The sequence below is a fragment of the Grus americana genome, chromosome 4, assembly GCF_028858705.1.
Source record: "Grus americana isolate bGruAme1 chromosome 4, bGruAme1.mat, whole genome shotgun sequence".
NCBI classification, from domain to species: Eukaryota; Metazoa; Chordata; class Aves; order Gruiformes; family Gruidae; genus Grus; species Grus americana.
In genome coordinates, this window is record NC_072855.1 from 23,764,712 (window position 1) to 23,779,505 (window position 14,794).

General features: G+C 38.7%; 1 long non-coding RNA gene across 1 annotated transcript in view; it reads right to left on the reverse strand.

Annotated features, from left to right (window-relative positions):
* Positions 1-755: 755 nt before the first annotated feature.
* Positions 756-14,794, reverse strand: part of LOC129206019 (uncharacterized) — a 185,314-nt gene continuing 171,275 nt past the window's right edge. The window contains exon 3 of the long non-coding RNA XR_008576949.1: positions 756-835. This is a non-coding gene — a long non-coding RNA (uncharacterized LOC129206019). The remainder of the gene's footprint in view (positions 836-14,794) is intronic.

The window sequence follows — 14,794 nt, forward strand, 5'->3', positions numbered from 1 at the left end:
TTATGCACGTACAGGTATTTAAGTAATGGAATTTCATTTGTTAGAATTGGAAAATTAAATAAGCAGTTGTATTTTTATTAAAAAAGGTAATAAAAACATCCCAACTTACAGAAAAATATTTTTCAAAAGAACAAAATCTCGATGTCCATATAAACTCTTCTACCAAACTGTCATAGTGAAGAGATTAGTGAAGTGAAAGCAAAATGTTTCTATGTATTGCACAGAATTAACAGTAGACTGAACTGTTGAGGGAAGGTGTACATGTCACATGAGACAATGCAAAGATGGAAAAATTCAAAGCACAAGGCAAAGTGTGTGAAATCAGTGTAAACTGCAAACTCTGACCTTGGGGAATAATGACTGAGCCACTCCACATCACTTAGTGAAGGAAAGAAAATCCCTCTTGAATAACTGCAAGGATATTAAACTGAACAGATCCATGAAAGGATGTTGGTAGAGTGACGAAAAGTTTCTTGACCTGGAAAATTGTTGCAGTGCTATATAGTCTGCACAGAAAAAGAAAGACTACTCTAAGTTATGCATAGAATTATGACAGTTAGAACAGTACATTACAGCTCCCTAATTTTTACAGTCCATTACAGCAACATTAATAATAATCTTTTGTGCATTTTGTCTTTTATTCCACATGTGCTATCTGAGAATTCATATCTCCCCAGTTAACCTTCCTAGACAGAGGAGACAAGGAGACACACATACCTGTAAGGAAAGAGCTGACAATCTCTGATACTAACCTTGCTCATAACTTAGTTCTCTTGTTAATGTGTTTTATCGCCTGTCCTCTTTTCCTTTGCCTTCGACTCTCTTCCACATCAGCCTGTGGACAAAAGATCTGACACATTTAAAGGTCAGTAAATACTCAGATTTTTGTTTGTTTGTTTGTACCTTACGTCACTAAATAAAACTTAAAACTAATTTGGTAAATTTCATTTTCCCCTGCATGTTAGAAGAAATAAACCCAAAAGATTTAGCTTCCTCTGTAGTTATTAAAAAGGAGTCAGGACTAAGATCATGAAAAAAACAATGACATTTTTATCACTAGACCTCAAATTACCTAAATAATCTGCAGTTGACTCATAAATCACATCAGTCTTTTCCAGATATAAGTGCCTTAAAGTGAGTGTATAATATTGATTTAAAAATGTGCTTCAAAATTTCATTGTATATCACACAGAGAATGACAAGGTTTACCAAAATTCAACATTTTAAAGTCTTTCTTTCACAGTTTATTGCTGCTTTTCTTTCAAGAAATCTTAATTTTGGGATTCAGCTACTTAAAAGTAGGAACAGAAAGGCAGTATGGACTACATTAGTGTAATTATAATGTAAGTGTAAAAAGAAAGCATACCCATTTATTTGATTTATCTCAGGTAGAGTCTTGCCAGAACCAAAATAGGAGTCAGAACTGTGTGACCAATGAATGTTTAAAATATTGTCCATTCTTAACCACAGTAAAATGAAATGCACTATTATTTTATAATTAATTAAAGGCCAAGTTATTATGTTTAAAAGCATTATGTGGTTCTGTTTGAATACAGTGAATTTCTAAATAAAGTGTTATTATCATAATGGTGATTTTCACATCAGAAGAAAAAAAAATTTCTTGATGACTATATTGATTTTCCTGTAAAGGTATACATATCTTACTGTAAATATTATGAATCTTTGGCACTCAAAATATTTTATACAGTTGTCATGTGCATTAATATTGGGGAAACATTAAGAAAAGAAAAATAGTCTTGAATTTGCTTTCCTCAGAATTATAGATATCTGAGCTCAAGCTTCATCTGCTAGGAATCAAAGTTATGTTAGCAATTTCTCAAGAATAAGTATCAAGTATAAGCATAGTTTAATTTTATGATTTTCCAGTTCAGCATGGGTCTTAAAGGAACTGAAATTTGAATAACCCAGACACACAATATACAGTCAGCTGTAGATTGCTTATGAAAGAAGCAATGGCATAGAAAAAATAATGATAGCTCTGCACACTAGAAATCCTTTGCCAATCTTCACAATAGTAGGTCTAATAAAAGAATGGTTACCTGTGGCTTTGTCAAAACCAGGGGATGCAGCAGTGTGTGCAGGCCACCAGGTCCAGATGCATTCTTTGGCCCCTCCTCACCCCACATGCCCTGTACGTCTTGCTTTCCTCTAAGAACATAGCTTCTATTCACAAGAAACTAAGGACCTTAGGTTAGGTGAGAACCACATTGCACTCTGACCAGGGCTGGGACCTTGAGGTACACTAAATTGTGCATCGGAACATCAGTTTAGAGGAAGCTATGAATACCAGGATTAAAAGGTTTTTAAACTCAGAACTCCACAATTTGTGGGATGGTATGTTTTGTGTTTACATTGTGCATTCCATACTGAAGAGCTGTAAGATGCTTGGTCTGAAGCGCTAACCCTGCCTTGCCAGAGCTTTAACAGCTGTGTCTGTTTAGCAGGTCTCTAGCTATCCTCGTGGAGAAAGAATGATACAGAGACTCTTTTCTCCATAAAACAGGTTCAGTCCCAGTATACATCTGGACAAAAATATAGTTCATAGGCACTGAAAGCAAGTGTGGAAATCAGAGAAAAAATTGTTTTAAAAAGTTGACTGTCTATGAAAGGGTTGCCAGGAGTACTGTTCTGAAGTGCAGGGAGTGCTTCCTCTTTAGAAAGAAGAATTATTGGAGAATAAGGAGTCTTGCCATTTCTAACAGAGTTGTCCTCCTACTGAGGATGAATGTTTAAAAGCAAAAAATTAAGATGTCAATTGGTTATTGAATAACCAAACAAACTGTAAAGTCTATTTAGCACATTTCTGTAAGCATATCCATTTATAAAATCCAGACTTAATGAAGCAAACGATATCACCTTTCTCAGTGAGTTAGAGTTCACTAGATGTAATAGGCCAATGTAAAATTAACAAGCTGGATGTGAGTGATCGTGTAGTCTAGTGGGTAGCATACTGGGTGGGGAAGTAGCTGTAGCAAGGAAACAATGAAGGGTTTGGAAAGGGTATAGCTGATGGAGGTGACAGGGAGGTTTGCTAGCTCTTTTGGTAAAGAGAAGGAAAGGTATTTATCACCCACATAACACAGAACATTGTAAGTTTCTGTATGTTAAAAACATATTACAGGCTCGAGAAGTGGGCGAACAGGAACCTCATGAAGTTCAACAAGGAGAAATGCTATGTGCTGCATCTGAGGAGGAATATCCCGGGGGCCACGCAGCTGGAAAGCAGCTTAGCAGAAAAAGACCTGTGGGTCCTGGTGGACACCAAGTTGAACATGAGCCAGCAATGTGCCCTTGGCGAATGGTGTCCTGGACTGCAATTAGGCAGGGTGTTGCCAGCAGGTCAAGGGAAGTGATCCTTCCGCTCCACTCAGAATTGGTGAGGCCACACTTGGAGTGCTGGATCTAGTTCTGTGATTTCATGTGTGATCCAGTGGTTATGAACTTTAGCTACAAATGGCAAAAACTTAATTAAAAAAAATTAAGTACATTAGAGAAAACAGAAAGTTTATTTAAAGTTTGTTTTTCAGAGATTTGCATCTCCACTGAAAAAGAGCTTTGGACTGGGAAGAAGTCTTACAGAGTATATATAGTATTTATAAATTATCAAATCCAGGGAAATCTAAATGTGGGTCTTGGGTGTAAGAGCTTCTAATATTAGCATAGTGTATTAGCATAGATAAGGTTATAATCTAAAGATAACCAGAAGGCAGTGCCCTGGGCCAAAACATCCTTATATAGTTTGTTTAGTAATGGATCTATTTTATGACTAGTTCTGTAAGTACATTCATTAACTAATAGATGGAAAATTAACAGTGTTTGCCAACTGTTCCAACTGCCATGAACTATAGATACCTGAGATGAATTCTGTCCCTCTACAGAAAGACAGATGCACAATAAAAAGAGCAAATAGTGAGAAAAAGACACTCTACATTCATTTCTGCCCAGTGGTTTTCCTCATTTGAAAAAAAAAAACCTAAAATCATCAGACCATGTAATACTTACATTTCAGCTGTGGGTCTTAAAGGAACTGAAATTTCTTCAAAAACTACTTCATAAAACTACTTCAGTAGTTTTATGTCTGCTTGTCGTCATGACAATCAAGCTGAGTATTACAGAGTTTAATATAGGCACCACTCTATGACAGATATTGTTTCACAGTCTTGCTCAATGCGTTTAGTTGTTAGATGCTCAGTATTACTTCTACAACAGGTTAGATACAAAACTGCAAATGATCCCACCTAATAATTAAGTTTTTAATTTGTGTTAATCATTGGGAATGATTAATGGACAGAATCTGATGTATACTTAGTGCAAATCCCCAGAGGTCAAAGATGTGGCACAAATTTGGGGTATCTTGATGTATATAGATGGGGGCCATAGCAAGAAACATAAGAGATCATGTGGAACACCTTGATTTTATGTAAGACTTGGGAAATTCCAAAGTCCAGTATACCAGGTCTCCTTCCTTTTTGCTCAAAAACATCTTCAGCCAGATGATAGAAAGATTTGGATTCTTTTAATCTTTACTATAAATAGTAGAAGACTGTATTGGGTTTGTGTGGCAAGGTTTTGGTAGCAGGGGGGCTACAGGGGTGGACTCTGTGAGAAGGTGCTAGAAGCTTCCCCCACGTCCAAAAGAGCCAATGCCAGCCGGCTCCAAGATGGACCCACCACTGGCCAAGGCTGAGCACATCAGTGACAGCGGTAGTGCCATTGGGAAAACACGTTTAAGAAGGGGGAAAAACCTGCTGCGCAACAGCAGACAGGAGAGAGGAGCGAGAATATGTGAGAGGAACAACTCTGCAGACACCAAGGTCAGTGAAGAAGGAGGACAGGGAGGTCCTCCAGGTGCCAGAGCAGAGATTCCCCTGCAGACCATGGAGAAGACCGTGGTGGGGCAGGCTGTCCCCCTGCAGCCCATGCAGGATGATGGTGGAACAGATATCCACCTGCAGATCATGGAGGACCCCACGCCGGAGCAGGTGGATGCACCCACAGGAAGCGGTGACCCTGGGGGAAGCCTGTGCTGGAGCAGGCTCCTGCCAGGACCCGTGACCCCGTGGAGAGAGGAGCCCACACCAGAGCAGGTTTGCTGGCAGGACTTGTGACCCCATGGGGGACCCACACTGGAGCAGTTTGCTCCTGAAGGTCTGCACCCCATGGGAGAGATCCACAATGGAGCAGTTCATGAAGAACTGCAGCCTGTGGGAAGGACTCACGTTGGAGAAGTTGGTGGAGGACTGTCTCCTGTGGGAGGGACCCCACGCTGGAGCAGGGGCAGAGTGTGAGGAGTCCTCCCCCTGAAGAGGAAGAAGCGGCGGAGACAATGTGTGATGAACTGACCGTAACCCCTGTTCCCCGTCCCCCTGTGCTGCTGCGGGGGAGGAGGTAGAGAAAAACAGGAGTAAAGTTAAGTCAGGGAAGAAGGGAGGGGTGGGGTGAAGGGATTTTAAGATTTGTTTTTATTTCTCATTATCTTACTCTGATCTGATTGGATATAAATTAAACTACATTCACATGTACAGCTACACATATGTTAACATATGTGCATATGTGAAAGTGCATGTAAGCCTATATATATGGGGGGTTGTACTTAAATGTATTTGTGCAATTACGCACAAAAAGTGAGAGCATGCTCTATAATCATATTTCTATGCAACCTATGTGTTCTAAATTAAATAATTAAATTAAGAAACAGTTAAATAAATAATCAAATACTCTAATAATGGAATAATTTTGATTTGCCACTTAAGGCAAAAGTATGCCAAAATAAAAATATAAATAATAAGTTCTAGATCCTTTAGTTTAGCTGATGAAACCCTAGCTTTTCATTATCTTGGCTTTTGCATGTTAAAATACCATTGTATTTATGGTAGATATTTAATTTATTACTTGTCTTGCTCCAGGCATCATTGCAAGAGAAAATTAATATCTTTTTCTTTCCATGCCAGGGTAGGCTTTTAAATTTTTTAAGTTATTGGTTATATTTGAAATACAATAACATGGATATTGTTTTCTTATTAGAAATAAAAATATCATTACTGCTAATTACAGCAGTAACGTACACTCACATTTTTCCTGAGAAGTACACATTCTGTAATTTGGGTGTGAACTGAACGTACCTACACTAGTCTCTGATTTCTGCATAAATATTCCCAGTCCCATTCTTCTTATCCTTCCATTTACTGCATCTTCAACTGCCAAAAGTTGTGATGAGTGAGAGAAAAAGCACTTTGTACTTTAGCTTTTTCTCTAGTATGTACATTATAGCCAATCTACTCTCACTTTCAAAAGGAGTAAATGCATGTAAACCACCTCTGGCATAATTTTGAATAAAAAATGGAAGCTTCAGGCCATGGAGACAGGAGTTTATCCCTAATGCCTAATTATTAGCTTGATGAGATAGCTCCTGGTACACCCAAAAGCATATGAATGTTTAATACAGTTATGAATAACAATATGAATTAGAGAATATTGTATAAACATATACATATACCTTCATATCTAGAAGAATATCAAATTATATATGATTCATAAATTTGTGTAAATTATATTAATTGGGATGCACACAACACAACACTGAAGATTAAAATTCCTGAAGTTATTTTTAACAACTGAGAGAGTCAACCTCACATGATAAAATCTGGGTAAATTTAATATAGCACAAAAATATTGAAAACGGGTACAGATGAAGATAAGAGAATCCATTCCACACTACAGCAGGTTCCTTAAAGTTTTGCTACTTTGTTGTAGAGCAACGAGGCGGGGGGAAGCTGCATGAAAATGTCAAGGGCTACTATTCCCTAGTTAAAACATAATTACAGGTGCAAAAGCCTATAGAATAAATCATGTTAAATGTCAGTAAATATATCAAGCAGCAAGTTCTAATATCTTTATCAATGATCTGGATGATGGGACTGAGTGCATGCTCAGTAAGTTTGCAGATGACACCAAATTGGGCAGGAGTGTTGATCTGCTTGAGGGTAAGGAATGCTCTACAGAGGGATCTGGACAGGCTGGATCGATGGGCTGAGGCCAGCTGTATGAGATTCAACAAGGCTCAATGTCGGGTCCTGCACTCGGGTCACAACCACCCCATGCAACGCTACAGGCTTGGGGAAGAGTGGCTGGAAAGGTGCCTGGCAGAAAAGGACCTGGGGGTATTCATTGACAGCTGAATATGAGCCAGCAGTGTGCCCAGGTGGCCAAGAAGGCCAACAGCATCCTGGCTTGTATCAGAAATAGTGTGGCCAGCAGGACTAGGGAAGTGATCGTCCCCCTGTACTCAGCGCTGGTGAGGCTGCACCTCGAGCGCTGGGTTCAGTTTTGGGCCCCTCACAACAACAAAGACATTGAGGTGCTGGAGTGTGTCCAGAGAAGGGCAGCGAAGCTGGTGAAGGGTCTGGAGCACAAGTCTGATGAGGAGCAGCTGAGGGAACTGGGGTTGTTCAGCCTGGAGAAAAGGAGGCTGAGGGGAGACCTTCTTGCTCTCTACAGCTGCCTGAAAGGAGGCTGTAGCCAGGTGGGGGTTGGTCTCTTCTCCCAAGTGACAAGTGATAGGACAAGAGGAAGTGGCCTCAAGTTGTGCCAGGGTAGGTTTAGATTGGATATTAGGAAAAATTGCTTCACTGAAAGGGTTGTCAATCATTGGAACAGGCTGCCCAGGGAAGTGGTTGAGTCCCCATCCCTGGCGATATTTAAAAGACGTGTAGGTGTGGTGCTTAGGGACATGGTTTAGTGGTTGGACTGGCAGTGTTAGGTTAATGGTTGGACTTGATGATCTTAAAGGTCTTTTCCAACCAAAACGATTCTATGATTCTGTGATTCTATATTATAAATGTTCAATCAAAATCAGTAGGATAACATTTTAAAGATTATCTTCAGTGTGTGAAACTATTGCAGTCCTCTATTGGACTGTGCAGAACTGGCTCATGGCACTTTGAGTTGAAGCATAGATTAAATGGGTACCTGACGATCTGCACCTCAGCATGTTAACCAGTCCTAAGTTAACTCTCCTTCCCTAGATGCTCAAGCACACTTCTTTCCCCTCCCAAATAATAATAAAAAAAATATCATATTACTGTTATACGTATAAGTAACATGAGAAGAGTTTATCAAATAATGATATCTGAGAAATTAAGAAATATACACTATGCTTATACTAGGATATACAATGTGCTCAGAACCATTCCCTGGCACAGGAAAACCCTCATCTGCTCTGCTAAACTCTATTAGCTTCCAGTAAAAGGTGGCCACGTTGGTGTAAGAAAATGGGAAGTGGCCAGAAGTACACCCTTGGATTGCTTTTCATTCATATACAAGGAAGCATGCGGTATCTGGAATATAATCCTGACAAGGTAAACTTCTTCCCTGATACTGTGAGGAGAAAGTAGGGGAGGCTCTCATGGAAAAGCGTTCATACAAAATGAGAGTGACTATGTGGATCACTGAGCATAGTCCCTGATGCTGGGACACCAAATCATCTCCTATTTTCATGTATTTATTAATCTCAATATTAGAAGTAATAAGGTTTTTTAGTCTCCATTATTCTTACTTTAAAAGACTCCATTCCAGACTCTTCCTGCTCTAATAGCGATGAATTTTCTTTTAATATAAATATATTAATGATCAGCATATCCTCATTTGTTACTTATAACTGTACCACCAGCATCCTTTAATTAGGAAGCTATTTTTGCCTGTCCCAGAGTTTACAATTGCTGGATTTTTTTTTTTTTTCACAGATTCTCTAATATTATAATATAAGATGTCTGGTACTTTCATTATTTCAGTGGCCCTTCATTGCACTCATGTCCTAAGCTTATTTACCAGAACAGTAGAACTATATATTTGAGTCCAAATAAAGCCTTTCCAAGAACCTGTATGCAATTCTAAAACATCTCCCCATACAGAGAGGAAACACCACACCAAATGTAATGATGAGATACCACTTTCTTTTTTTTATAGCTCCACAATATGGCATCTTGTATTAATATTCCACTATGCAGCACATCAAGCTCCTCCTACTACTTTTTTTCTCCATGATAATCAGTGACAAATTCCCTGGGAGACATCAGGATTCAAGCACGTTCCCTAACACCTTTATCGAAGTAGACTTCCTGACTATCACTGAAAAATCATTTCTTCCTGCTTTGACTGAAATACCCATTCTCCACCCGGCCTGCACAGCCTCTCTGGGGAAACACTCACCTTTGGTGACATTCCCAGGAACTAGAGACTTATTAAGCTAGCCCCAGTAACTGAGGAGAATGACTGCTTATTTAGCTAACAGATGAAGACTTGCTGGCTAGCCATTTACTTTAAAATCACTCTTAGCTCAAGTTTGGTTTAGGTAAAATGCAAGTAAAAATATGTATTTACAGCATCCAAACTAAACAATGCAGTTAAAATCTTCATAAAATACATGGGTGAAGAAACAAAAAGCCACCACTTAAAAGCAAAGGGTACTCTCTTTTTTTCCCAGACATTCCCATTTTAAATAATTTCTAGATATCCGTTTGTGTGTCAAACTGCAGCCATTAAACATATACATCTGCCTTGTGGAACAGTCAATCTGTACTCTGATTGTAGACAAATTGAATCTTTTCCCCTCAAAACTAGTATATTTTAGTAGGCAATTTTCATTATATTAAGTGTGGTATCACTTCCTGGAGATGCAAATGACTTTCAGAGATCAGATTAATTAATCTCCTGTATTTTGAGTGATGCTTTACCTCATTGAAAAGGAAATGTTCTCTTACTTGCTTTTGCAGACTCAGTGTTTGATCCAAAGAAAATGCCTCTTTTCTTGAACCTACTGTTACAGTAAATTTAATATCATCTATCGCCCTAACCCCCTTACTGACCCTCCATTGGACTTGTTCCACTTTGTTGCTGGAGAAGAGCTGTGTGGCATTTAGCTGCCTGCCGGGTTAAACCACAACATCGGTCTCTTCCTGAAGGTACTTGGTTCAAACATCTAGTGCAGGCAGCTCATCACTGGCTCTGGACTGAGGTCAGTAGTTACAACATTTAACCACTTCACCATGACAAAAAGAGAGTTAATTGCAACATACTTCTCCTACATGTAGTGTAACACAGCAAACATATTTTTTAAAAACTTGTTTTCAGCTGTGTGATCACAGATATCAAGCCTTTTATTTTCTCAAATTGGTCTAACAGTTTCTGTGCAACATCGATTGCTGGTACATTATTGATATAACTCTATCATCATAATCAGAAACCAAATGCCTGAAATAGACTGAATTTGAGAAACATCATCAGTAAATTCAAGCCAAACCAAAAATTTCCCTTTAAGATACCTTGGGGTCTCCCTTTGAACCAAGTTGAAACTGTCAGAGTATTTAAAACAAAACAAAACAAAACACCCCCCCCCCAAACCCCCATAATTCTCTTCATGATACAGAAATAGTGTATGTAGAGCACAAAAAAATATTTCCTCTCTGTAATGCAAAGGTCTCAACTGGAACATCATGTTTAACTTTGATCACTGTTCTTCAGAAAAGGTGTGCACTAATTACAGAAAGTTCAGAAGAGAGGACTAATAGTGATAAGCAATCTAGAAAAAAATCCCCAGAAGAAAAGACTGAATTAATTGAGTTTCCTTTATTTAGAATGGAGGAAACTTGAAGAGATCAAAAATAACAACGTTCATATATGCTAAAGGTTGTCCAAAAAAAGGAAGGTTCTCCATTTCTGTGGGGAATAGAACTAAAAGGAATGAGCTAAAATTTAAGAAAAATTAAATGAGCTGTAAGGCAGGGTACTGGAATATGCGTGACTGGATTCTGTTAATAAAAAGTAAGGCAAGCATCTACCAGTTTCAGTTTCGATGTTTAGGAACACCAAGCTGGGGTAGATAAACTTGTGAGGTGTCCCCATGAATTATTTTCTATTTGTTTACGATTCTGGAGGCAATCATGCCTTCTGCTTTACTAAGATTTAATGCACAAGGCTTATAAATACATTAATGTATATGTATTCAAAGTACTTAGCAGAAGATTCCAAAGTATCTAAGAAAAATTAGATCAATTAATACATAACGTAATAAAATTAAACATTTAAATGGGTTGAATATTAATTAAAAATCCCTAATAAATTTTAGAAAATGTGGCTGATCACTGTGTAAGAAAAGAAAGCAAACAGCAGTTTAAAACCTGGCACTAGTTTATTTATTGCCCTTCAAGTATAGCTTCCTAGAGAACAACGGTCTGTTCCAATGGGCAAAATGTCAAGCAGGCATGGCAGAAGGTGAGCATGGATGGACATGGAGCTCCTGAATGAGCTCAGACATGAGAAGGAAATGCACAGATGGAGCCAGGCTACATGGAAGGGATACAAAGACATTGCCCGCTCATGTAGAAATGGAGTGAGGAAAAGGCCAAAGCTCAGCTGGAGCCGACCCTAGCAAAGGAGGTGAAGGGCAGCACAAAAGGTTCCTCTAAGTACATTGTCCGAAGAAGGAAGGTTAGAGGCTCAGTGGGGCAATGGACCTGGTGACAAAGGCAGTGGAAAAGGCCTTTTCCAAAGGGCCCTATTCTTTGATTCTATGATTCAAAAGTTCTGAATATATTCAGTAATGAAAAAGAGTATTGAAGTAGTAAACCAAGTTAAATCAGAACACTATTTTAAAATAAATTGGGCCGATACCATCAAAATAAACAGTGAGAAAACTAATATCTGCATTTAAAAAAAAAAACCAAACTTGGCAATAGATGTCCACAATAGCAAAGTATAGTAAAATTATCCATAGCATAAGAAAATTTTATATACAATCATAGAAAAAAACAGATTTCATTGTAGAAGTCTTCTAATGCAACCTCCTCCTCAGACCAAGCCTAATGTCCATGTTAAAGCAGGACTTTTTACAGTCAAGTTTTGGAAATCACCAAGGATGAACATCCCACAGCCTCTCTAGGATACCTGTTTCAGGGCTTAGTAATTTCCAAGGCAGAGATTTTGTTCATCATATCTACCTGGAATTTTCTTTGCTGCAAATTGTCACCATTGCCCTTTTGCTGTGTGCCCCTGAAACAGTCTGGCTGCATCTTCTTTATGCCCATTTAGGTAGTGGGAGATTGTATTGAGGTACCTCTTCTCTCTTTAGTGTTTCCTTCTGTAGTCTAAACAGAATTTCAGCTGCTCCAGCCTCTTCTTGGACATTGTATCATCCATCCCCCTAACCACCTTAGTGACATTCCGCTGGACTTGTTCCGGTTGTTGCTACAGTTCTCATAACAGAAAGACCAAAATGGAGCACCATATTCCAGATGCAGCTTCACAGACACTGAACAGAGGAGAAAAATCTCTTTCCTTAACCTGTTGCCTACATTCTTGCTAATGCAGTCCAAAAACTGGTGAACCTTCATCACCACAATGGTGCACTCCTGCCTTATATTCAACTTCTCAACCAGAACGCCTAGGCCCTTTTTTTTTTTTTTTCCTGCAGATAAACTCTGTAGCCAGTTGTCCCTAGCATATGTGAATACAGGAGGAGTTTTCTTTGCTGAACTTGGAAGCATATGAAATATTCTTTCCTGATTGATTTGAAAATGCCTGGCTCTCACTCAGTATCTTGGAAGCCAAGAAGACAGGAAACAACCTTGGGCAAAAATGCTATCAAATGTACTTAAATAAGTAACACATCCTGAATGCTTATCATTAAATGTCTAAACTTTGTTTATATCAAAATGAGAAATCAGAATTTGGTTTCAAATTAATAGCACTCATATGCTTCAAATAGATATTCCTTTCTCTACAGGATTGTTAAGACTCAATAGCATGTGCAAGCTGGGTAAATTGCACCAGCATTTTTCTCAATTAGCAAATTAAATCATATTAAAATCACTGGCGGACTGCCTTTATAATATTTCTGTTGTCTTGGCTTTTTCCCTTTCTCTCTGTAAATGTTTTTGGTGTGAAGCTATGTTGTTATGTGCCAGCACAGTAGTTCCCTCAGTCCTCAAAAAGCAGACATATGTTGGCACTTATCCATCTCTAATTTTGTCAGAGTACTTCACTTTCTCTCACAGTGTTCTTCTTGGCACAGATCTTTGCCAGCAACTGACAAAAAACCCCCGAAACAACTGGAAATGAAAAAAAAAAAAAAAAATCGCTTTCGGGGGCAATCCCTGTCAGCAGCACTACTTGACTATGATCCTTGCCAGACATTGTCTCTTCTGCCTGCAGACATCTATGTGGGAAACCTGTTGGGTTTGTTGTTGCTGCCATCAATTTCTGGGCCCCAGTTGTCCTTTAAAGAATATACATTCAAGCCAATTGTTTGTATTAAGCTAGTTAGAAAAAGCAGAACTGCTGCAATCAAAATAGTCCTGATTTAATTTTCTAAATTTTGTGCAGGTGTGTGAACTGATATTTGAGAGGTAGTACAGAGGTTTTAAAAAAAATCATAATTACAATAAAACTTCTACTTTAAAAAGATAAAGGCTGCATGTATACTGCCCAAGAGAAATGGCAGCCACAAATTTCTATCAAATTCAAAATTACTAGGATGTCCTAGAGCCCAGCTCTGTCTTCTCTACACTCTCCCTTCAGGCATTTATGTTCATTGACAAGAGTCCCCCATGGTCCTTACCTTCTCCAGCCTAAACAGTTCCAGCACTCTCAGCTTCTCTCTGTATGACAAATGCTCCAACCTCTTCATTGGCTTTGTGACCCTTCACCGAACTCATTCCACGTCTCTCTCATGCTGGGGAACCCACGCTTGGACGCAGCACTCCAGCTGTGCCTCACCGAATGCAGCCCAGGACGCTGTCAGCTGCTTTTGCCACGAGGGTACAACTGCTGGCTCATGTTTAACCAGGGTCTACCGGGGTCCCCATGAGCTTCTCCGCAAAGCTGCTTTCCACACAGGTATCCCCCACCCTCTACTCGTGTATCTGTTTATTCCTCACCTGAGTTATTTAAATTTTCTCCAGACTCACTGAGAAGTGACTAATATAGTAGGAATGAGATATATATATTCTGCAATCATTTTTCTTAGACACCTTTACAATGTCTGATAACTTGAAAAATTCACCTAAAGTATGAGGCACTGACAGTTGTTTGAACTATAGGTCTTGTATATGCCAAGAGTTTTTCAAAATAGCTGTTATTTTGGAGAATAGCATATTTTATGCTGATATAAACAGTCTACATAGAGTCTGGAGAAAAAAATAAAAATCAAAAACAGGTAAACTGATTTTGAATGGAAGATGGGATTATAATTTAATGCTTTCCAAAACCTCTAGTTTCTCATTGTGAGTTTCCTGCAAAAAGACTTTTTACTGACCTATGATTATCAAAATAAAACTGTCGTATTTGCATCACTAATAGAATCTCATGGGACTGGAAGAGAATGACGCTAGCTAGTGTGTTCTTCAATACTTACGGATTCAATTTTATACACTGTAGGGCATTTTTAATGCAAATTGCAGTATCTCAAGAATTTCCTTTAGAAAATATCACAATCATACTTTCAGTCAGCTGCCTACATGTTACTTATAAGGCAGTTGCCTACATGTTTGCATTAACACTCTTTCAGCATATTTCAGGGGTAGTTCTCATCTTCTACAAAGAAGTCAACAATCACTACCTATTAAAAAAATCTTACTTTGTCACAAGTCTGAAAATGATCCACAAAACTAGTACTATGACAGTACTTTCCTACTGCATTGAGGAAGAGATGTAGGGAGGGGTTAGACAAAAAATTTAGATAGCTAAAGGAAAGTATTTGGCACCAAGGAAGTCAGAAGTG